The sequence below is a fragment of the Dendropsophus ebraccatus genome, chromosome 1 (assembly GCF_027789765.1).
Source record: "Dendropsophus ebraccatus isolate aDenEbr1 chromosome 1, aDenEbr1.pat, whole genome shotgun sequence".
NCBI lineage: Eukaryota > Metazoa > Chordata > Amphibia > Anura > Hylidae > Dendropsophus > Dendropsophus ebraccatus.
This window is the reverse complement of record NC_091454.1, coordinates 50,224,747-50,249,823: the sequence shown is the minus strand read 5'-3', so window position 1 is coordinate 50,249,823 and position 25,077 is coordinate 50,224,747. Positions and strand designations below refer to the sequence as shown.

At 40.1% G+C, this 25,077-nt stretch overlaps 1 protein-coding gene across 1 annotated transcript in view; it reads left to right on the top strand.

Moving 5' to 3' along the window:
- Window positions 1-25,077, top strand: part of TENM2 (teneurin transmembrane protein 2) — a 750,809-nt gene that overhangs the window by 649,833 nt on the left and 75,899 nt on the right. The gene's annotated exons all lie outside the window — the stretch shown is intronic.

The window sequence follows — 25,077 nt, the reverse complement described above, 5'->3', positions numbered from 1 at the left end:
GAAATACAATCCCATAAGCCTACTAAAAGTAGTAAATGTACATTCATCTACAGCTGTATCACGTCTGTCAGCCTCTATGCAGGGAACTCTTAAAGTGACTCTGTACCCACAATCTGTCCCTTCCAAACCACTTGTACCTTCGGATAGCTACTTTTAATCCAAGATCTGTCCTGGGGTCCGTTCGGCAGGTGATGCAGTTATTGTCTAAAAAAACAACTTTTAAACTTGCAGCCCTAAGTCAAACGGGCGTGGCTTAGAATATCTGTGCCCTAACTTTGCACCACCCCTCCGTCCTTCCTCCCCACGCTCCTCATCATTAGGAATGCCCCTAGAACATTTTCTCCTGTCTGAACACTGCACAGGTGCCTTAACGATCCAACCCATGTGCCGTGCTGACACAGCTGATGAATAGGAGAAAATCCGCCTGGAGCATTCCTAATGATGAAGAAGGTGGGGAGAAGGGACAGAAAGGGTGTGCCAGCCTAATGCATACACAATCTAGGCCACAGCCATTTGACACAGGGCTGCCAGTTTAAAAGTTGTTTTTAGGACAATAACTGCATCACCTGCTGAACGGACCCCAGGACAGATCTCGGATTAAAAGCAGCTATCTGAAGGTAAAAGCGGTTTGGGGGAGTCAGATTGTGGGTACAGAGTCGCTTTAAAGGGAATTTCAGCAGGTGTAATTCACATTCCAATCTGCTGACACTGTTAGATAGCTGTTAAGTTCAAGTTGACACAAGATACCTTTCATATAACCAGCTGTGCTTCCAGGATGTAGATAAATGCTTTTATTCTCTGGTATTAGGAGTTGAAGAGGCTTTTCCACTTTCCTGATCTACTGCAAACTCCTCTCTCCCCCCTCCCTGCATGACTGCCACCTGGAGTCCCAAGCAGGGTGAGGTATGGAAGGGAAGAGTTGTTACAGCTTGCTGCAGGAGCTTGGGAAAAGCCTTTTTGACTCTTACTCTACTCACACACAGATATATGAAAGATACCACTTGTCCCCATGACTTAAAAGTTATCTAGCAGTGTCTGCAGTTTTAAGGTGGCCATACACACTAGATCATGACATCATGACCAGAAAAGCATGGGGGAGGCGGTGTATATATATATATATCAAGTATCAACTGTATATTTGTATAAGGTTCTTTGTATAACTAAATCTCTACCACCATGTTACACACCAAATTTATTGAGAAGCGTACACCACTCATAGATTTTTATTCTAGTAGAAAGCCACACCCCCTCCACACATTGCATTATTCTTTCCATTTTAGTGGTTGCCCTACAGAAATTGGGACTGTTGTCTACTATACCTGTGTGGTGGCCCAGCACATGTACAGCATGCCAGTTAACTCTGTCACTTACCAAATGCCATGATGCATGTCATATGTAAGGAACATGAGTGATGCCGTGTTTAGTCCTATTTAGTTAGGCTATACAGTATGTGAATTACATAGTACTGATACATGGCTATGTAATAATATAATGGTTGTATAATGGTTATCCCATTCCGCTATGAAGACAGTGGTTAACTGCATCAATACAAGAAAGTTATAAAAACAACAGTTTAAATCTACATATAGGCTGGGTTCACAGTACATATATTTCAGTCAGTATATTTCAGTCAGTATTGCAACCAAAACCAGGAGTGGATTTAAAACACAGAAAGGATCTGTTCTCACAATGGTGAAATTGAGTGGATGGCCGCCATATAACAGTAAATAACTGCCATTATTTCAATATAACAGCCGTTGTTCTAAAATAACAGCAAATATTTGCCATTAAACGGCGGCCATCCACTCACTTTCAACATTGTGTGAACAGATCCTTTCTGTGTTTTTAATCCACTCCTGGTTTTGGTTGCAATACTGACTGAAATATACTGACGGAAATATACATATACTGACTGAAATATACGTAGTGTGAACCCAGCCATACAAAGGAAAAAAAAATATTGTTTTCTACTATATAAACAAATAAAAAAAACTGAGGATCATTAGCAGCAGCAGCACCACTTTATTCTATTCCTCCATTCTACCAGGTCTTCTGTTGTACTTACATAGGGCATCATTACATACATGTGTGTGACCAGCCTACTGTAAGTTATTGTTATGGATCAACAATTTGATTTGTTTTATGTTCAGATTTATTTTTCCCCCTTTAGGCATAAAAGTTTTATTTTCTTCTAACCATGTGTATTGGGCATTGTGCGTGCATCCCAGTCACACCAGCATACCAATAAATCACAGTGCATGTGCAATAACTTAGTGAGTCTAGCCCTCTCTTAATACTACTTAGATACTGAGAACTAAGATACCATTTCATATGATGTGTCTTCGGTACATAAAACTCCCCATCTCCAATACATTCTCCTGGGAGCTAAATGCACGAAAACAAGATTAGGAATCTATTTCCATTAATCCTGTTAATCCATTGATGTCACAGGTTAACTCTTCAGCAAAATAAGCTTTCTATAATAAAGAATTCAGAGGCAAAAACGGCAGCATATTGATGCCTTAGCTTGACGCAAATGTGTCTGTGTGCGGTCTGGATTTGTCCTTGTGCCATTTACTTAGACCTACACCATTAAAGTCTGTAAATATCAGTGACACTCACAGCAAAGGCACAAACAGATGCTAAACTGTGTGTCATTGCCTCCTACCCACAGCCCCTGCTCTTATGATCTGATCAGCTTTGTTACCTTTTACCACTTTACCTACTGATCATTATACTACCTGCACAAAGGATCTTTAAATATTAATAAACCCTCCCCTGGCCACCAACTAATCCTAAGGCTGCATTCACAAGTCCCGTAAAATTGTCGCGGATCTGCGACCACGGACAATTTTAGGGAATGTTGATGTGAATGCACCCATTCATATGATCTGCACCACGAAAAAATAGGACATCACTCTGCACAGCACCCTGACGTCGGCCAAGTCTAACACCTTTGGAATGAAGTAGAAGGGAGATTGCAAGGCAGGCCCTCTCCTCCAACATCAGTGTCTGACCTCACAAATGCTCTTCTGGATAAATTGGCAAATCCCTACAGACACACTACTGAATTTTATAGAAGATCTTCCCAGAAAAGTGTTAGCTGTTTTACCAGCAAAGGAAGGGTAGGCAGGCAACTCCACATTAAAGTCTATGGGTATAGAATGGTATGGCATAAAAGCTCCTGTATGTGTAATGTGTAGCTCTCATATTACTTTGTCTAAAAAGTGTATGGCACAGACCGTTCCGGTTGGCACAGTAAGAATCTGCTTTATTTCCAGGTATATACAGTAAACGCTGTGTATAATCACTTCCTCCCAGCACCAAAACATGTCAATGAGTTGCTCTCTTTTGCCAATTACTGAAATAACTAGAAACTAGTTTTGGAGGATGGGAAGAAATTGAAGTATGCAAGGTATCATGGCTAAACACTGAGCTATGACCAGAATGTCGGCTGTTTCCTAGAAACAGAGAGCAGGCAGACGTGGCAGAAAACTATTTCTAATAACTTGACAAGAATGGACTTTAAGGCGACTGTTTAACCTCTGAGAAATAGATTTGTCACCCGTACTATACATAGCTGAATTGTATTCTCAGTAGTTTTCTTTATAGCAGCAGGAATTAAGAAGCAAGTGAATTTTGCTGAGCAACTTTACATTTTCTTCACTGGACAGTTCATTCCTCACTCCCCAATTTTTATTTTTTTTTCGCCCGAGGAAAAGAATTCAATCAGACTTATATGTCCCCATGAAAATAACCATCAACTCCGTATCACAGGGAGCAATATAACTGCCATGCTTCCAAAAGGAGGTGGCAAAACAATCTCCCGAAAGAGACACGGCCCAACCTGCACACCAAGGAAACTTGTAAAACTTAATATGATGCTTTTATTTATTGTGCCTTATAAGGTCTCGCATCCTATCTTTTAATGTAATTTTTTTTTCACAGACAATACATAAAACTTGGGAGCTTTAGAACTAAATGTTTTTGACCTTATATTTTTCAAAACTATAACTTGCATAGAATGCATAGACCCCCCCCCCCTTCTCCTTTTCCGACATTGATTGCAATACTTGTATATGCAAATCCGGGTTTATGAATATGCGGCGGAAACTTGGGAGATGAAGAGCCCTTCACTTCATCATGTCTTCTGTTGGGTATTGGCAGCTTGCCAGCAACGAATGAGTTAATGTAATCAGTGTCCAAAATGTTTTATATCCCCCTGTGCGGCTATAAGTCTAGTAAATAGCAATGCACTAATGGGTTGCAGAGAATGCATTTATCTTTGGAAGTGGGAGGGAAGCCTTTGTAATTCAGTAGTTATGGAAATCAACCACAGTATCAAGCAAAATCTATTATCCCAGTGCAGCCCATTTGTATTCTTGGAATATTTATGAAAATTACTACAGATATACTAATATATGGGTTAAAATTAGACGAGCTAGATTTATCTTGATTTGATACTTCATTGGTTGGAAAAGTTGTACATTTGGATGGACTTTATGCTTCCAAATGCAGCAGCCTAATTAAATCTCACTTAACAGCAGATTACATTACTGCTACATTTATTAACAAACGTAGGGGGCTTTTAAATGAACGTTCTGTCAAAGGATTCAACAACTTGCATAAATCATGACTTTCAAAGAATGTAATAGAAAAGCGGTTATGCATCGCCAGCTCATATCATTTATGTTGTGTAGTGTTGCAAACGTGATCTGCTTCCGAAGCATGCATTCATCCACACCACGTTTACTACAAAGCCCCAAATTATAGGGACACAACAGCCTGCTTTATTTTATCTCCCCGCACACCTACAATGGGACCAGACAGCAAGGTCGGCGTGGGTCAGGCTGCTTCTGTTTTCTGCAAAATGAAAACTAATATGTAAACAAAATAGCATGCAAAATGATCAATAGGCGGAATGTTCAGCCGCTTACTGCCTACGCCGCCAGCCACTTTATGCAGCCAAATACAGTCACAATAGCAAGGTTTTGTAAATCTGTAATTTTGCTTTTTATAGAAAATTCTTTATATAATGTTATTAGGAAATTTTCTACTACTTCTCCGCAGCCAGTATTGTGTAAGTGTAGTTACTTGGGGGTGCTAACAAAGACGGCAAAACCTACTGTGAGCACACTAATACAGAAAGCACAGTATTTATATTTACTGATCAGCCATCAGCAACAAGTAAAGTTTCTGGTGTTGATTTACTGATTTATTGAAAGCTTTAAAAAAAAGGGGGGGGGGGTGAAAACTTTGTCACTTCACTTCATAACCACGGCAAGATACTCTGAAAAAATCCTGCAGGTAGACAGTCCTCTTCTGACATCATGGTACAGTCATGGTACAGAATTAGCGTATTACAATGACAATGCAGTCTACGGTACTTCCAGAGTTCTGTACCATGGCTCATGTCAGAAGTGGACTGCCTACCTGCATGATTTTTTTCAGAGTAGCCTGCTGTGGTTGTACAGTGAGAAGTATCCTTTAAATGACAGGTCCTATGGAGTATCCCTGGAAAAGAGTAGGTAGTACCTACCAAAAGGGATTCAATAAAGAACTGATGAACTGACAGCAGGATTATGGGCATTGATGTGTGCGGAATGAAGGAAGCAATGGAAAAAGGTGGCATGGTTGGATAAATCACACTTTCTCTTTCCATTTTGCAGATATCAGAGTGCATTGGTGTTGCCTACTTGGAAAGAGATAGCACAAGGATGTACAGTACTATGGGAAAAAGTCTAGCTGGCAGTAACAGCATGATGTTCTAATCAATGTTCTGCTAGGAAACTTTGGGTCCTGGTGTTCATGTAAATGTTACATTGACATGTGCCACATATCTATATGTTGCTGCAAACCAAGTGCTACCCTTTATGGCAGCAGAATTTCCTAATGGCAGTGACCTCCTTTAGCAGGACAACATGACCTGCTACAGAGTAAAAGTTAGCCAGCAAATGCTTGAGGAAAGAGTTCAAGGTCTTAAGTTGGCCTCCAAACTGCCCTGATCTAAATTTAAATGAGCGTCTAAGTGATATGTTTACAAAAGCTAGATCAATGGAGACTCTGGCAAGGCTAGGTTCTCACTGTGTTTTGCAGGCTATTCAATGTGTATGTTTTAAGGAAACAAAAAACAGATTCAAAAATGGATGATAAAAACAGATGCAGTTGTCTGCTCTCCATTGATTTACATTCTGGAAAAGAAAACAAAAACAAAACATTGAAACAAATCATTGGATTTCTGTACTTCAAAATAAATGTACTCAAATGGAAACAATGAGACAGATACTTTATGTCCTGTAAGTTGCAGTTAACATCTTGGTTACAAGTACAACAGGACACCTTAACAGGTCTCATGGAGTCAGTGCCTCGACAAGAACTTTCATACTAGAGATTAGTGTGGAAGAGGCAATGGGCAATTAATGGCTGTTAAACTAAACTTTAAAGGGATACTCCGCCGAAAATCTTTGTCCCAGTGATTAAAACACATTACAAAGTTATATAACTTTGTAATATGTTTCAATCACCTATCTACCCCCCTTCTCTACATTTTTCCCCCTCAATCCCCCACCAGGAAGTGATGTAAACTCATTCTTACCTAATGACTTTTGACCCCAGGCTTTTCTCTGGCAGCCATTTTGTGACAATGACATTTTCAAGAGGGAGGTGGGTCTTAGCCCTGTTAGGCCAGCCTCCCTTTTGCAGATGAATTAGGTTGCTCAGCTCTGATTGTCTGTACAGCGTCAGTTAGACATCACAGGAGACAAAGTGCATCATGGGAAAGCCCAAACCAGGAAGTGAAGAAAAAAATGAAGACACCAACTGGAGCTTCAGTTCAGTTTTTTTTTTTTAGCTGTGCCGGAGTTGTCCTTTAAGGGCTATGGGGATGGTAACAACCTTGTCAAGTGCCTTCAGTTTGAACAGTTGAATTATTTGGACAGTTAGATCTACAACGTCCAGTAACCTGCATAGGTTGAAAAACTTTCTGTTATTGTCCTTTTTTCAAGAAAATATGTTTGACCATGGAATGTGTTCCGTTGACTACATACTTTAGGTTTAACGTTTGATTAATATTTAACTTTTCCTTTAAACATAAGACGTTATGTTAAAGTGGTTTTCCTATGATTAAATATTACTTTTGTATTAGATCATATAAAATTTGAAAAAAATTCTCATCTTATTGTTACATACTTGTTGTTGTCATACCTATTCCTGTTGTTGTTTTGATCCCGTCACATAATGAATGTCCACTTAATGTGCCTAATGTTGGTGAAAAGAAGCTGCCTTTATTGGCTGGCCTGCACAATAGCAGAAATCACTTCACCACCTACAGTATGTGCAAGAAGATTTACCCAATCTTACTGAATCACTGAGCATGTGCGACCATGGGATCTTGACACATTATGTGGACGTTTTAAGAAGGAATCAAAACAACAGCAGGGGGCACCATGACAAGTATGTAACACCAATATCTAAATACTGTTGTTGTTTTTTTATAATTTTTTTTGGAAATGTTTATGTTTTGCAAGATTTAGTATTTAGTGGTGGGAAAGACTCTATAATAATAATAATTTTGTATTTTATTTTAACCCCTTAGCGACCCATGACATATCTGATACGTCATGATGCCGCGGGGGGTGTTTAGAGCGGGGTCCCGCCGGGACCCCGCCCTGAACGGCGCTGATCCCGGCTGACATGTGCAGCCGGGCAGTGCCTCTATTAGCCGGCACGGGTCCTGTTGCCGCGCCTGCTAATTAAGCCCCTAAGTGCAGCTGTCAAACCTGACAGCTGCACTTAGAGGCTTCAGACCTCAGGTCCCTGGTGTCTAGTGGGACGGATCGCGGTGGAGGAGATCCGTTCTTCTGGCCGGCCCGGGCCTCAGCGTCGGAATGACGCTGATCCCGGCTCGGCAATAGACTGCTATGGCCGGCAGCAGGCCATAGCAATCTATGACCGATCTCATCGATCTTTGCTGTCTATATACAAGTCCCACAGGGGGACTTCTAGTTACAGTAAAAATAAAAGTAAAAATGTTTTTTTATTAATAAAAAATCCCCTCCCCTATTAAAAGTTCAAATCACCCCCCTTTTCCCAGGTTATAAATATAAAAAACAAACATGTTTGGTATCGCCCCGCGCGTAATCGCCCGAAAAATTAATTAATCACATTACTGATCTTGCACGGTAAACGGCGTAAGCGCAAAAAAATTCCAAAGTGCAAAATTGCGCATTTTTGGTTGCATCAAATCCAGAAAAAATTTAATAAAAAGTGATCAAAAAGTCGTATATGCGCAATCAAGGTACCGATAGAAAGAACGCATCATGGCGCAAAAAATGACACCTCACACATACCCATAGACCAAAGGATAAAAGCGCTGTAAGCATGGGAATAGAGCAATTTTAAGGAACATATATCTGTTAACAATGGTTTGAATTTTTTACAAGCCATCAGATAATATAAAAGTTATACATGTTACATATCGTTGTAATCGTAACGACTTGAGGAACATGCATAACAAGTCAGTTTTACCATAGGGCGAACGGTGTAAATGCAAAACTCCCCGAAATCAAAACAAATTCCTTTTTTTTTTTATTTGATTTTTTTCCGGTTTCGCAGCATATGTTATGGAAAAATAATGCCTGTCATTGCAAAGTACAATTGATTTCGCAAAAAATAAGCGCTCATATACGTCTCTAGGTGAAAAAAATGCAAGCGCTATGGACTTTTAAACATAAAGTGGAAAAAGCAAAAGTGCAAAAATGAAAATTGGCTTTGACCTTAAAGGGGTAGTCCACCCAAAAAAAATTTCTTTCAAATCAACTGGTGCCATAAAGTGCCAGAGATTTGTAATTCACTTCTATTAAAAAATCTTAAGTCTTCCAGTACTTATCAGCTGCTGTATGCCCAACAGGAAGTTGTATTATTTCCAGTCTGGAGAGCAGGGGAGGTTTTCTATGGGGATTTGCTGCTGCTTTGGACAGTTCCTGACATGGACAGAGGAGGCAACAAAGAGCACTGGGTCGGACAGGAAAGAAAACACCACTTCCTGCTGGACACACAGCAGCTGATAAGTACTGGAAGACTTAAGATTTTTTAATAGAAGTGAATTACAAATCTCTGGCACTTTATGGCACCAGTTGATTTGAAAGAAATTTTTTTTGGGTGGACTACCCCTTTAAGGGGTTAAGGCTTGGAAGGTGTTAAGTTAACAAAGACATGTACACTACAGAGGTGTCCCAAAATTCTTCAAACATGTTTTCTTTCACATTACTTTTTAAAAAGTATTAAAAGTATTAAATATTAACAAACACACAGATGGGACATGGTTATAGTGTACACTTTTTACATTTTGAGACAATTGCATATAATCTCCACTACAATTAATAACCCTGTCATTATAAAAGTTGTGCTGCCTACTAAGCAAACTTAACTAAATTGTTTCCTAGAAAAAAAAATACACTGATGTCACATTTTCTACCCTGCGTAAAGGCCGCACTTTAGTGTCTGTATAACTTCGTCACCTTAATGTCCATTAGTGCCAAGCTGAGATGATGCCTACAGACTGGGAATATTAGAAGGTTTATATCATGCTGCCTTTCTAAGAATTGCCTTATGAAATCTCGGCAGGTGTTACTGATGTCAGTGAGTGTGACATTATACACAATGGTATTCTTACCAATAACAGATGACTACGACACCATTTCCTATTATTTCCAAACTTTTATATACCACCAAGAATAATTATATGAAAATTACACACAATTATATCACACACAGGCTTAAAGTGACTCTGTACCCACAATCTGACCCCCCCAAACCACTTGTACCTTCGGATAGCTGCTTTTGATCCAAGATCTGTCCTTAGGTCTATTTGGCAGGTGATGCAGTTATTGTCATAAAAAAATTAATTTTAAAATTGCAGCTCCGTGCCCTACGGGCGTATCTGTGCCCTAACCTAGCACCACCCCTCCATCCCTCCTCCCCGCCCTCCTCATCATTAGGAATGCTCCAGGCAGATTGTCTCCTATTCACCACCTGTGTTACCACAGCATATGGGCTGGATCATTAAGACACCTGTGCAATGTTCAAACAGAAGTAAGTGTTCCAGTGGCATTTCTAATAATGAAGAGAGAGGGGAGGAGGGACGGAGGGGGTGGTGCAAAGTTAGGGCACAGATACGCCCATAGGGCACAGAGCTGCAATTTTTTTTTTTTTTTATGACAATTACTGCATCACCTGCCAAATGGACCGCAGGACAGATCTTGGATTAAAAGCAGCTATCTGAAGGTACAAGTGGTTTGGGGGGGGTCAGATTGTGGATACAGAGTCGCTTTAATCCAAGATTTTATATGGCAAGTCTCTGTGAAAGGAAAGTATTCCTTCAAGGGGATATACTTAGTCCCTAGCATAGCAACACAGCGGTTTTCATTAATGGAACTCAATTCTGTATGATACTCATGGTTAACTTTATCACTTTATCATTAGATGAACATACCCACAGAGTAACAACTAATGGGGTATGCTTGTCTACGCCCCTCCAAACTTTTACAATTGATCCGAGTTTTAAATCTCAGAGTGGAGCGCACTCCCAGTTTAAGGTGCTGGAGTGCCAGGCAACGGAGGCTGGATAAACGTCTCCTCTTCAAATAAATTCAAGAAATTGCGGCACTTCCATAAAGTGAAAAAAAATCTTTGGTGTTTATTCAAAAAAATACATCAGCCAGTGCAACATTTCTGTCTCATCCATGCTTGAGAAAGGTATCTGGATGAGACAGAAACGTTGCACTGACTGATGTATTTTTTTGAATAAACACTAAAGATCTTTTTCACTTTATGGAAATGCCTCAATTTCTTTAATTTATCTATTCATCGAGATAGATTGAGAGAGAGAAAGAGAGATTAAACAACATGGTTTGCTTTTCTTTTCCTTTGGTGAGCCGGCCTACAGATGAGGTGTTATAGAAGAGACAGAGATCTTAAGACCTCCGTCTCAAAAGAGAGGGGGAGGATAGAGGAGTGGAAACAGAGCAGGAAGTGAGGATTTTCAGCAGCTTTGGGGCCCAATTCATGCCTATTACAAACAAGCTTACATTATAGGTGGGGATTAAGCAGGGTTAAATCTTTCTTAACCAGAGAACCCCTTTAACCTTAGCTACTAGGAAGATAACTTGTAGGTGACAAACAATATGGCTGCACCGTCTGTTAATACCTTTAAGGATGATCAATCAATCACTGTATTTTGTAGTGTAATTTTTTTATTTTATTTACACAGCTTTTTTGTGTTTATATGTGCAAAACAATTTCTTGTTTGCTTTTGCGCCACTTATATTTATCAAAATTCCTGCATAAAGATTCCTGCATGAAGTCAAATTTGCTTTGACTATTTCAGTGGTAGCTGATTTATCAAATATAAAGATTTTAAATTGTTGAAAATTTTTGTGCAATCTCTCTCCAGCTAGGACCATTATTTGAAAAATACATGCAGATAAGATATTTTGCATCATTTTGATAAATTAGGACATAAAGGATGTCTGTTCAGCAAAACCGTGTGAAAAATACACCATTATTAATCCCCCCCCCCCCCCCCCCTATAGTTTTTCTCTAGGAGTCTTGAAAAAACATTTCTACATTAAAATATTGAACTCGATTACTCGAAAACTAGATAGACCAGAGAAATCTACTTTTAATTATGTTAGTTGAAGGCATTTACTTTGTGCAGTCAGAAATGTTATTGACGTCTGGCAGCGGAGGGCTCTGACATGACATTGACACTGATAGAAGAGGTTTTGTAGTGAAATAAACAAATTTCCACAATATCGCATTAGACCTCTAAGAGCCAACATACATAGTTTTATGTGGCTGTCGTGAGAGTATCATTCATGACCTGAGCGGACCTCATTGATAAATACTGACTGTCTAAAGAACACATTTTTCACTTCTGAAAGCCTACTGTAAACTGATGCAGAGATCAACAGGTGATAAATGATTAACAGCATTTTCAATATAATAAATTGCTTAGGGGTTAACTTGAAGGGATTCAGATAGTGTATACTGTATATGATACACCAGGCAATCCAGATATAAATCGCCAGTCCATGCACAAGCAATGTGTTACAAATTGGAATTTAAACTCACTGCATCAAGCTCTGAAACTGTTCAAATCTTTGCGCTACTGTCCTGACACAGCTGCACTGCTGTGTCAGTACAGTAGCGACAAAGATTGAAACTGTTTCGCATCATTCCATAGCACATTGTCTGTAATTGTGGACCCTGCACAGAACATGTAAATGCCCCTTAGTTCTTCTGAACCACCTCTTTATGAACAGTACCCTCTCACTCAGACTAAATTTGCTAAATTTAGCTCTTTAGTAATGATGAGCGAACATGTTCGTAAAGTTCGTACAAACGTGACGCTAATTGTTCGTGTTCGTAGATCACAAACAATTTGTTTGATGATCGGAATGGTTATACCGATCATTTTTTAACATATTCGAACTTGCAAACGTACGCCACTACACTTTGCACCTGATAATCTTTACGCATGTGGGTAGATCAAAATGTACGCTTTTACTGTATGCACACTAGCCTTGTTCTTTGATAAGACACCGCAAACACCCCACAAAGACTACTTTTTAATGCAACTTTGGGTTGTTTTAAATTATGCAATTTGTTTCATGATGTGACTTCACTTCTACCCCCCCCCCCCAGTTTCTTCCCATGTTATTCTATAATGTGTAATGAAAACAGTCAAAGGTTTTGTGTTCCCGCTGTCATGTAAAGGGCAGCCCTTGTGAAAACAACTGCATGATATGTGGCTATAAATAGCATAACTATTGGCACTACAGAGCTGCGTACCTTCATATTATACAATACACCATGTTAGCGTAAGAAGCCCAAAAACATAGAGCACCTGACGAAGAAAAGAATAAACAACTGATTTGCATAACCATATACAATTAACATCCCACTAACCTACATACTATTTTAAGTGTCTACGAGACGATCGATGCATGAAAAAAAAAATACTGGATTTTCAGAAAAAGATGCTTGAAAGCTTTATAATCATCCGATAAGGAATCTTGGCTCCTGTTAATTGTAAAGCAGGGAATATTGGCAATGAAGCAATGGTAAATATTTACATGCATGTTATACAATGTTATATATTGATAGTAAAGAACATATAGTTAGTTATATTATTCAAATAGCGTTCAGTCTGATGCAGCTAATATAAAATGTACACGATCCTAAAAAATGTAAGACTGACAAAAAGATAGAAATAGTCAGAACTACTGGAAATACAAAGGATCTGCTGCAGCCTATAGGAAATTTTTGAACAATCCTATTCTTAGACTACAGGCTGACAATAGTGTGTAGATGGGTGACACATTTACTGGCCAAATATGGAATCTATAATCATAGCTCCGGTTTGTAAATAGCTATCCTGAATAAGGTTACATTCTCCAGAATATCCAGCTGTTGGAATAGTGTATTTGAATGGACATTACTGCTTGATCTGGGGATGCCATACACCAACAGAACAATTATGCAATGGCGTCTTGTTATATGTCCTCAGTGTTCCCTTGTGTTCATACTACCAGGCCCGCTTCTGCCATGAGGCGGAATGAGCCTTCCGCCTCAGGCGGCAGATTTTGCGGTCCCGCAGGGGGCGGCATTATGTCCCCCCTGCTGTCATTTTTGTTAAGTATCACTTAACAAAAATGACAGCGGCCGCTAACCTGTCCCGTCGCCCGCGCTCTCCACATCCCGTCAGGTCCCGCGATGTCACCCTGCAGCTGTCACGGACCTCCAGGCTGTGGTGAGTGCCCGGGGTTGGTGGGGGACGTGCTGGGGTGATCGGGTCGCGCGGGACCGCCCCGCGCGACCCGATCACCCCACTCACTCACCACAGCCTGGAGGTCCGTGACAGCTGCAGGGTGACATCGCGGGACCTGACGGGATGTGGAGACAGCAGAGATCGTGGGCCGGCTGCGGTATGGGACAGGTGAGTAGATGGCTGCTGCTGCGATGCCGGCTATCACTCGGGGCGGCCGCCTGAGGTTTGCCTCAGGCGGCAGAAACCCTTGAATCGGCCCTGCATACTACCGTAGCAACCCCTAGAGCAAGCAGTAATAGAAAGGCTTGCATTATTGCTGAAGAATATGATTGCTTTGGAGCCTTATTTAAACCTGAGAATTCAAAATATAAATTATAAGTAAATAAGACAAACCTTCAGCTCATCTTAGAAATTTTACAAGCCAATGCAATGCACTGAAGTCAATGGAATGAGGGACGTCCAATGCACACAGAAAGGTTTACATTATTGCTGAAGTATATCCTATTCTTATGCTACAGGCTGACAATAGTGTGAAGAGGGGTGACACATTTACTGGCCAAATATAGAATCTATAATCAAATAGCTCTGGTTTGTAAATAGCTATCCTGAATAAGGTTGCATTCTCCAGAATATCCAGCTGTTGGAATAATGTATTTGAATGGACTGATAACTGAAGCCAATAAAATGCATTGAAGTCTATGGAATGACAGACGTCCAATGCATGCAGGGTATTAAATAACAGAAGCTGTTTGCACAGACTTCAAAATAATGAACATGACAATTATTATTATTATTATCATTATTATTATTATTTGTTTTTCTTTTTTCACCATCTTTACTATTAAATTCAATAGACTCACACCCAAAGGCTGATTAACTGCCTTATATAGAGGAGGAGGTGCTGACATCACAGATGAGCCTGCAGCTGATTGGACGGGCCCTAAGGATTTTGGTTAATCCCTTTTTCCCGCCCAGTAATGTTCCAGACAGCATCCATTTTGTTTTTTGCAAATTTCCTTAACGAATGGGCAGGAATTCGCTTTGCAGAAAGAAGCAAATTAATGGCCCGGTTCGCATCAAATTTTTATTCGCTTTACTCATCAATAATTTTTATCAAGCAATAAATTCTGAAAATTGCTGCACTGCAATAGATGCTGTTGGACTCTTTTCTCTTCATGCTATGAAGCCTGCAAAGGGATTGCGGGTTTTCTGGCTTTCATCATTAACATATGGCCGTACTGGATTGTTTTCAATGGTGCTGTTGGACCTTCCTTATTATTGGTATGTCTCCATGACATGTCAAAAGTTTTCTTTGAAAGTGACAGTGCTGTTTAAAGGGGTTGTCCAGCGAAAATATTTTCTTTCAAATCAATTGGTGTCAGAAAGTTATATAGATTTGTGATTTACTTCTGTAAAAAAAATCTCAAGTCTTTCCATACTTATTAGCTACTATATGTCATGCAGGAAATGTTTTCTTTTCAGTCTGACACAGTGCTCTTTGCTGACATCTCTGGCCGAGACAGGAACTGTCTAGAACAGGAGATGTTTTCTATGGGAATTCATAGAAAGCTGAGACAGAGTTCCTGTCTCGGCCAGAGATGTCAGCAGAGAGCACTGTGTCAGACTGAAAAGAAAACATTGTCTGTAGGACATATAGTAGCTAGTAAGCATGGAAATACATGAGATTTTTTAATAGAAGTAATTTACAAAGCTATATAACTTTTTAATATCAGTTGATTTGAAAGAAAAAGATTTTCACTGGACAACCCCTTTAATATTAATATGAGGTATCATTCATTGGTAATGCTAAATACTGTACATGTATAGCAAATCAGTACCAAATACTGCACAGAAGCGAAAGATTATGAAGCCTACTGGTGTGTTGGTGTAAGGAAGGTCTACAGCATTTGCTGCCTCTATGGTATCATTGTATCATATTTTTTCAGTCTCCCTATTAGTATCTTAACACACCCTGTGAATTCCGTAAGCTTATTGGTGGCGAGGGTATTTGTGAATGACAGCTTTATATATTGAAGTATTTACAGGCAAATGTGTTCATGCTTGTAATCTCTTTACAATTTGTTACTGCACAGAAGGAGCTGACTGCACTGCTATGGATCATATTTTTTTTTCAATTATTTTTCACTTGATTCGCACCTGTCAGTTTCTGCTTCTCCACAGCGGCACCTAAAATTTAATTGCTTCCTCGTGTTTTCAGTGAATAATAGAAATCCTCAGCACTGTTAATCTTATATTACAAAAGGAATGTGTAAACCGACATTTATACCCAGTCTACACTCTACACTTCACAATAGCAGCAACAAAATCTATAAGAATTAAATAGAACTTGGCAACACTAGTCTTTAAATAAAATGATGTGTTATAGCGCAATAATTCAATTCCAGCAAATCATGTTATCTATCACTGGTATAGTTAACCTCATGGATGTTCAAATCCCCTATAGTGGAATACCCTGAACTGGCTCTGAAAGCAATATGATCCTAAACAGTTAATTTGCCATTACCTGCAAACCTGCACTAGCCCTCAGAAACAGGCCTCCAATCTGGTTTCTCTCAACATCAAGTCAACATAACTGCTAGTACATGACCTCATCATCTTCCTCCTAGACTACTTCAGCATCCTTCCCTGTGGTTTCTAATGCTCTTGTACTCCTACAATGTATCCTAACTCCTCTGCCTGTTAACCTATTTCACTCCTTGTATCTTCACTGTCTCTTCTGCCTCTAACTTTAATGGCTTTTATTTTCCAGGCAGAAGTATTTCAAAATACTAATAGTGATGTACAAGGCCGTCCCTGCCATAGAGCTCGGCCCTAATCCTTTGATATTCCCATACACGCACACATAATCTCCTTCAAAACCTACAGTGCCTCTTTATGATCAATTAGTATATTTATTACATGACCATCGGAAAGACTCCTCCTATGCACTGCTTATTATCATTACTTGATATGTACAGCTAACTGAAATTTAAGGGGCACTCTTGCAATTTCTTTTTTTTTTTTTAAAGGAAACCTGTCACCCCGGCTGACGGGGTGCAGGCAGTCTGACCCCCCCTGGAGCCCCTTATACTCACCCCTTTCATGAAGTCCCAGTCCCGGACCCCGTCCCGGCGCTGAGAAATCCCCTGAGGCAGTCATTCTCTATGGGCGTCATCTCTGGTGACCGCGCGCGGCTTCCAACTGGGATTTCACGGCAGCGGGATGGGGTCTGGGACTTCGTGAAAGGGTAAGTATAAGGGGCTCCAGCGGGACGGGGTTGGGCGGCCTTCACCCTGGCAGCCAGGGGGACAGGTCTCCTTTAAAGAAATCAACAGGGGATGTGATCACAAGCAGTTTTGCAATATACTTACTTTCTCTCTCTCTCTCTCTCTCTATATATATATATATATATATATATATATACAGTGAGTCCAAGAAGTATTTGATCCCTTACTGATTTTCTTTGTTTGGCCACTAATAAAGACACTATTCTTCAGCACTTTTAATGGTAGATATATTCTAACATGGAGAGACAGAATATCAAGAAAAAAATCCAGAATATAATTTTAAAGAATATATTTTAATTAATTTGTATTTCAATGAGGAAAATAAGTATTTGATCCCTCTTGCCAAACACACTCAATACTTAGTGGCAAAGCCTTTGTTTGCAAGCACAGCGGTGAGACGTTTGTTGTAGTTAACCACAAGTTTAGCGCACACACCAGGGGGAATTTTGGCCCACTCTTCTTTGCAGATTCTCTCTAAATCATGAAGGTTGGTGGGCTGTCGCTTGGCAACTCTGACCTTTTAGCTCCCTCCATAGATTTTCGATCGGATTGAGGTCTGACGACTGGCTGGGCCACTCCATGACCTTAATGTGATTTTTCTTGAGCCAATCCTTTGTTGCCTTTGCTGTATGTTTAGGGTCGTTATCATGTTGGAAGACCCAACCACGGCCCATTTTCAGAACCCTGGCAGAGGGGAGAAGGTTGTCCCTCAGGATTGTGCGGTACATGGCTCCATCCATCTTCCCAGTGATGCGGTAAAGTAGCCCTGTACCCTTGGCAGAGAAACACCCCCAAAACATTATGCTTCCACCTCCATGCTTGACGGTGGGCACAGTGTTCTTGGGGTCATAGGCAGCATTTTTCTTCCTCCACACATGGCGGGTGGAGTTGAGGCCAAAAAGTTCAATTTTGGTCTCATCTGACCACAAAACCTTCTCCCAATAACTTGGTTTATCTTTCAAATGATCATTGGCATACTTGAGACGCGCCTCCACATGTGCTCTCTTCAGCAGGGGTACCTTTCGGGCACTGCAGGATGTGAATCCATTGTTGCGCAAAGTGTTGCCAATTGTTTCCTTGCAAACTGTGGTCCCAGCTGCCTTCAGGTCATTTGCTAACTCCTGCAGAGTGGTTGCAGGACGATTTCTGACTGTTCTCAGCATCATTGCCACCCCACCAGGCGAAATCTTCTTTGGAGCACCGGGCCGAGGTCTGTTGATTGTCATGTTATACTCTTTAAACTTTCTGATAATTGCACCAATAGTTGTTACTTTCACATCCAACACCTTACTAATCTTTTTGTAGCCCATTCCAGCTTTGTGAAGGTCAACAATTCTGACTCTGAGGTCCTGTGACAGCTCTTTGGTTTTACCCATGTTGGAGACTTGAAATCTGTGTGATCTGTCTGATTCTGTGGACAGTTGTTTTTCACACAAGTGATTAGTGAGAACAGGTGGCTTCAGGTCAGGTAACAAGTTGATTGGGAGTGTCTAACTGGTCTGTAAAAGCCAGAACTGCTAATGAATACTAAGGGATCAAATACTTATTTCACTCCATGAAATACAAATCAATTAATATATATTCCTTAGATTTATTTTCTGGATTTTCTTTTTAATATTCTGTCTCCCCATGTAAGAATACATCTACCATTAAAAGTATAGAATGATCATGTCTTTATTAGTGGGCAAACAAAGAAAATCAGCAAGGGATCAAATACTTCTTGGACTCACTGTATATAGTTGCAAGTAGTTTTTTTTTTTAGTTTTTTTTTTTTTTTTTTTTTTTTTTTAGTTTTCTATGTTTAAATCAACATTATACATATAGTCACTAGTTGTCTCCCTTCCAGTCAAACTGTGGCCCATGCTCCCTCTGTGCTGATATTTGGTCTTTTATCCAAAAAAGAGAAACCAAACACCAAAGGTCCCAGTCCTTTGCCCGCTCACAGACATGGCTTAGTATTAATTTATAACCATTCCTGAGGGCACATGGAGCAGGATAAGTCTTCACTGTTCATGTGTACAGCTGCTGCGCATCCACATTTAATAGCAGAGAATTATGGGGGTGCTCGCATTGTATGGTCAGCTCTCCTGGGCCTGGTGGTACAGTCACTTTAAGATACATAGTATAGTGCCACCTGGTGTTCAAAGTGTGAATCACTATGCACATCTACCTATCGAGCTATGAGCGTTAGCGGACACATATGATCAGTTATTCTCCCCACAACTAGATCTCTGCATAGTGATTTTATGTTTACAGCCAATGGAAATAGCTTGCAACTTGTTAGGAACCAGAACTTCCTATGACATTTTTTTTTATTAGGGGGGGGGGGGCTATCCTAGTAACCACTTGAACTTCAATTTGGAAACTTCTATCATGACTAGTTACTACAAAAAAAGGATAGTGCTTACAGACCCTACCCAGATTTATGACTTGGCTAATTGAAAGAAACATGGCCCCAATGAAAGATGTCAACGAAAACAGGGGAAAGGATTATGAAACGCCTTTAGGCTATTTTGATGGGTAGAAAATCTGCTACTAAACTTGTATCAAACTTATGGGTTCTACACTCCACGGAGGAATTTAGTTGCAATGCATAGCATCACCACCTACCTCCTTGGGCCATACAGTAAACAGCAGTGCATAGCACTAATGGGAGTCCCCACTTTGAACTGGGTTTTCCGCTCAAGAGCAGAAGACTCCTGCCCCTTAGCTCTTCCCACAGCCCATCTTTTGCTGAGCAGGAGACACACTATTGTTTGAGGAAAATCCACTAAATTGTGGAACCGGACAGATACGTACATTGTTTATTTTATTTTATTAGCCCAGCCTAGCTTAAAAATAAAAATATATTGCCCAACAAAACCCTTTAATGTCATTTCTGGGATTTGTGTGTTTGTTATGGTGTAAAGAAGCTGGGTGATCATCTATTTCAATGATTCCATAATTTTTGACACGTTAGACATATATTGGCCTCAGAGTTTTCTGTGTGCTATGCATTACACTTCATCCTTATGATACACAGACTTGTTTTAGCTTCCTCTCTCTCTCTTAGGAACAAAGAATAATTAGAAAATGGCCCAGAAAACTACGCAGCCTATGTTTGTCCAGCTCTTTATTACAGGTGTCCTGGACTGTAATTCACTTATTATATAAACCAAAGCCCTCTATTTATTGACTATTATCACATAAAGTTATATAGATAACTTAGCCTTCGCGAACAGATGTTCTTAGTGTAGCATGAATCCACTCACTATGTAAATTATCCACATTTACCCAGTACAATCCTTATTCCAGTCAAATCTATTTATTTCCTTCATGCGTATGGAAATAGGAAGATTGTTATGCACATTTTTAAATTACCCCTTGCTGAATTTCTCTTGATTTCGTGTTTTAGTTTAATTGTATAACCAACCAAAATCTTAGTGGATTCCAGTAAAAGCTATAATTATCATAAGATTCTTTATGTTGTTTTTCATTGACCAACGAATATCATGAATTATTTTGCGTTTAAAAAAAAAGCTGAACAGCACTTCATGAGAATATTTTGCAAGTTACATGTGGCTTGCTAAAATTATAGTTCATCGCTCTTTAAATAACAAGAAAAATTAGAAAATAATACTTTGCTGTCCTCAGTGGAACAAGTTAACCCAATGTATGACTTTAGAGAATTGATAGGAAGATACTGTAGAACATAAAATCCAGAAATCAGGGATAGCTGCCATAGATGTAATGACTCTATAAACAATTATTCGTGGCTTGTGCAATGGGGTCAGGTCTAGATGGCACATAACTAATGTCTGACATATCCACAGGAAAGATTAAAATTTTATATAAAACCCAGAAATGTCACTGGCCTCCAATGACACAGCCAGTGAGCAGGTGCACTACAATAGAACTGAATGAGTACATGGTAGGCACACATGTTCCATTCTCTTTAATGAAAGTTGTGCAATCTGGCTTTGGCTTCAGATCCAAAGACACATATTTTAAACGAAAAAGACAAAGACCAGTACAGCTAGTGGCACCTCTAGGAGTTACGTCCCGCTACTATTCCAGAGGGATTGCTGGGTGCAGTGGTGCGGAGGGGTAGATCTGCTAGATGGAGTGCTCAGCAAGAGAGTGTAATACTGCTTTTACACGGAGCGATAATTCCCCAATCGATCATTTAACGATGTTGAAGCAATGATTTGGTTTTTATAACGATCAGCTACTTGTAAAATATGGCGGCATCATCTGGGGAGCATCCATTTATACCATATTTAGGTACATTTATAATTTTGGACCACCCCTTTAAGACTCAGCAAATGAGCTTGATAAAGATGCCAGATTGGCGTTGAAACGCGTCGCTCTTTTCTACTTTACATATTATCGGAGTGTGCAATAAAGTGCTTTTGTTAGCAACAAGAGTCCCTATTCCTCTGCCAAGGCTGAAAGGTTGTGCGAGATCACAACCACACGTCTGCTCAATACAAACGTTTCATAGAGTTGTGCCTAGTTCAGCACAACCTTAACAGGTTAGTTTCCATTTAATGAACGACACCTGTCTCTTGATCCACTGAAGAAACTACACTATAGTGCGTCTGTTTTTTGTATGGTAGTATGCCTGAGCAACGTTTAGCTTCTTCCTTGTTTTTTTGAATGCCTGTCCATCTTTTGCTTTGTCCTACCTGCTTTCCTCTGTCCAATAAGTGGTTACTTTGGAGGAACTAGGACATAGATGATGCAAGCTGTTACCTGTGATACAGGAGTTTAGTGGAAAACTGAGACTTTCCATTAAGTGCAAGTGAATGGAAAGAGGGTATGAGAATATTGTTTACTATTGTCTGAAGCTCTTCTCATCCTTAAAGCTACTTTAATGTGTGAATAAAAAATGATTTATCTACCTGAAGATCATTTGGGAACTGGAGAATGCCATTAATGTCAGTGAACCATGCCTTGGATAGCCACTGTGTTATATATTTGTAATGAGTGGTGACAAGCTCCCAATATTCCATTCACACTCTATGAATTGCCTGTGATATATATGTTATATATGTAATGTTCTGTGACATCGGGAGAACAAAGTCTCTGTGGTCTTGAAGGGTATATTCAGATGTTATAGAGTGCTGCCCTTTGCTTTAAAGGAAATGGGAAATAAATATATAAGTCTCTCATCCAATGTCAAAAGAATGATATTCTTTTTTACTGGTATTGAATGGAGACGTACTAACCTCCCAGGTCCTGAACTGGCAATTCTGAGCAGTTTGATTGCCTACTTGATTGTTTGCAAGATAACTGTAAGATTGGCAGTGACAGGGTAATTTAGTGGAGATTGCAATGTCAGACTATATCCAAAGGGGCTCACTGGCACAATGATGTGATTCTCCTGACTGACAGGCCACTGGGAGATTGGTGTGCCAATTTAAAGTTCACTGTCTTCCAAAAGTGCTTGCCTGTAGAAGCCTATTATCATGCTGCTGTTATGAGGTCATGTGGAAATAATAGGTTCACACATATGAATAGACATAAAAAGTGTAATGAAACATATATGTGTTTTAAAAAGAAGACAATGACACTATATGGAGCCGAGCCTAGTCATTAAGATGTGTGAACCATTCTTTGGAAGAACAGCTCTCACTCTAGATAGATAGATAGATAAACATTAGATATAATAAGTATTTATAGAGTCTTGTAAATAGAGCTACTCGATAGCACTGCAATTCTGGCTGAAAGTTGTCAGGATCCATAACTGCTGTGCATGATTCCTTGCTACATTGTGTCCTATGAAGAGATAGCTTGCTGGTATGAAATCCCAGAGTGCAGAGTCTTGTGGAAAAGCTGCATTAGCCTTGTGCGATAAAATCTAGCGGATTGGATGTCAGTAGCATTCTTAGCAATGGACCCAATTTATCTGTGTCATTCTGTTTCAATCATATGCAAATAGCTTAAAGGAATCACTTATATATTTAATTACCTTAAGAAGAAGCTAATTTGCCAGACATGGTAACGTTATTGTGGTGGTATTGATTTCACATTTAAAAGATTACTTACAAAAAAAAAAATCTTTCCTTCTTTTCACACATCGGAGCATACAGGCTTGTCCTGTAAAAGCACGTGCTTGAATGAACAACCTGTAGTGACAGATGAGCTGTGAGAATCAGGACACAATGTTGGATAGTCTTTACCACTGCCCAGAAGAATGAGAAGCAATTGGAAGGTTTTGTCGCCATTCTTAAAAGCTGCTGCATCCTGTTACAGAATATTAGGCTTTACAGAGGGCGAGTGTTCTCACAAAGCTTGGTCTGGGGTGGCTGTATTTACAGCTAGGATTGCTTAGGACTGACGGGGGAATGTTTCCCCATTAAAGGAGAAGTCCAGCAAAAAATTTTTATTAAAATATTGCATTGCCCCACAAAAATTATACAAATCCCCAATAAATACTTATTATGGGAAATGCTTATAAAGTGCATTTTTTTTCCTGCACTTACTACTTCATCAAGGCTTCACTTCCTGGATAAAATGGTGATGTCACGACCCGACTCCCAGATCTGTGCGGGCTGTGGCTGCTGGAGAGGATGATGGCAGGGGGATGCTAAGTGTCCCTCCAGTGCCATGTGTCCCTCAGTGTCCCCCTGCCATCATCCTCTCTAGCAGCCACAGCCCACACAGCTCAGGGAGTCGGGTCGTGACATCTCTATTTTATCCAGGAAGTGAAGACTTGATGCAGTAGTAAGTGCAGGGAAAAAAGCACTTTATTTTTCCATTTATGTATAGCACCACCCCTCTGTCCCTCCTCCCCACCCTCCTCATCATTAGGAAAGCTCCAGGCAGATGGGCTGGATCGTTAAGGACCTGTGCAATGGAGCATGGAGAAAATGTTTCAGTAGCATTCCTAATGATGAAGAGGGTGGGGAGGAGGGATAGAGGGGTGGTGCAAAGTTAGGGCACAGATACTCCCGTTTGACACAGGGCTTCAAGTTTAAAATTTGTTTTATAAGGATAATAACTGCATCACCTGCTCAACGGACCCCAGGACAGATCTTGGATTAACTTTTGGGGGGCACTACAATACTGTAATAAAAAATTTTGCCGGACTTTTCCTTTAAGAGGAGCAAAAAAAGTGATGTGTCTCATACCAGCTTCACTTAGGATAAAGTTTGTAGAATAGCAATAGGCTAGGGGTTGATCGTATGTGTATGGCCAGCTTTAGAGGTAGATTGCAGCAGATATTTTGGCACCAAGTGGCCAGTTAGACCCAAAATGTACTCCATAGAATTCATGTGAGCTCAAACTGCTTAAGGGTGCCTTCACATGTAACGGATCCACAGCCGATTTCACGCTGCGAATTCCAATGGAATCCGCTGCGGATCCAGTGCCATTTATCCCTATGAGAACACATACTCGCATTGGGATTGACATCCCGTTGTCAGTATGTGGGTTAACCCCCAGCTGCCCGCAGCTCGCCGCCGAGAGCAAACATTACCTGCTCGGCGTCGCGGCTGCATGTGAGGTTCCCGGCTCACGACAGCAAGGCATTTTGCAATCTGTTTTTGTCATCCGTTTTTTTTTTTGCAAAAACAGATGGCAAAAAACAGATTGCAAAAAGCCAGTGTGAACCCAGGCTAAGACAGAAAGCTCCTGCCAATACCCATATTGATCAATTTTTCCATTAAAAAAAAACAACAAAAAAATGGATCAAAACGTACACAAAACATACATAAAAACGTACTGTAACAACCTTATTTTTGTGTATGTTAAAAAAAACCCGGATGCGTTTTAATCCTTTTATAGTGGAAGTCAATGAAAAAACGGATGTGCTGTGCTGCACTTCACCTAAAAGAACCATTATTACCAATTAAACATTGGATTATAGAACTATTTGTTGCATTTATAGGACTTTAGATTGCTGTCCGCTGAAGGTGCTAGGAAGCTAGAAATGGTGATATTGAAGAGACATCTTCTTGTATTCTGCTCTATAGT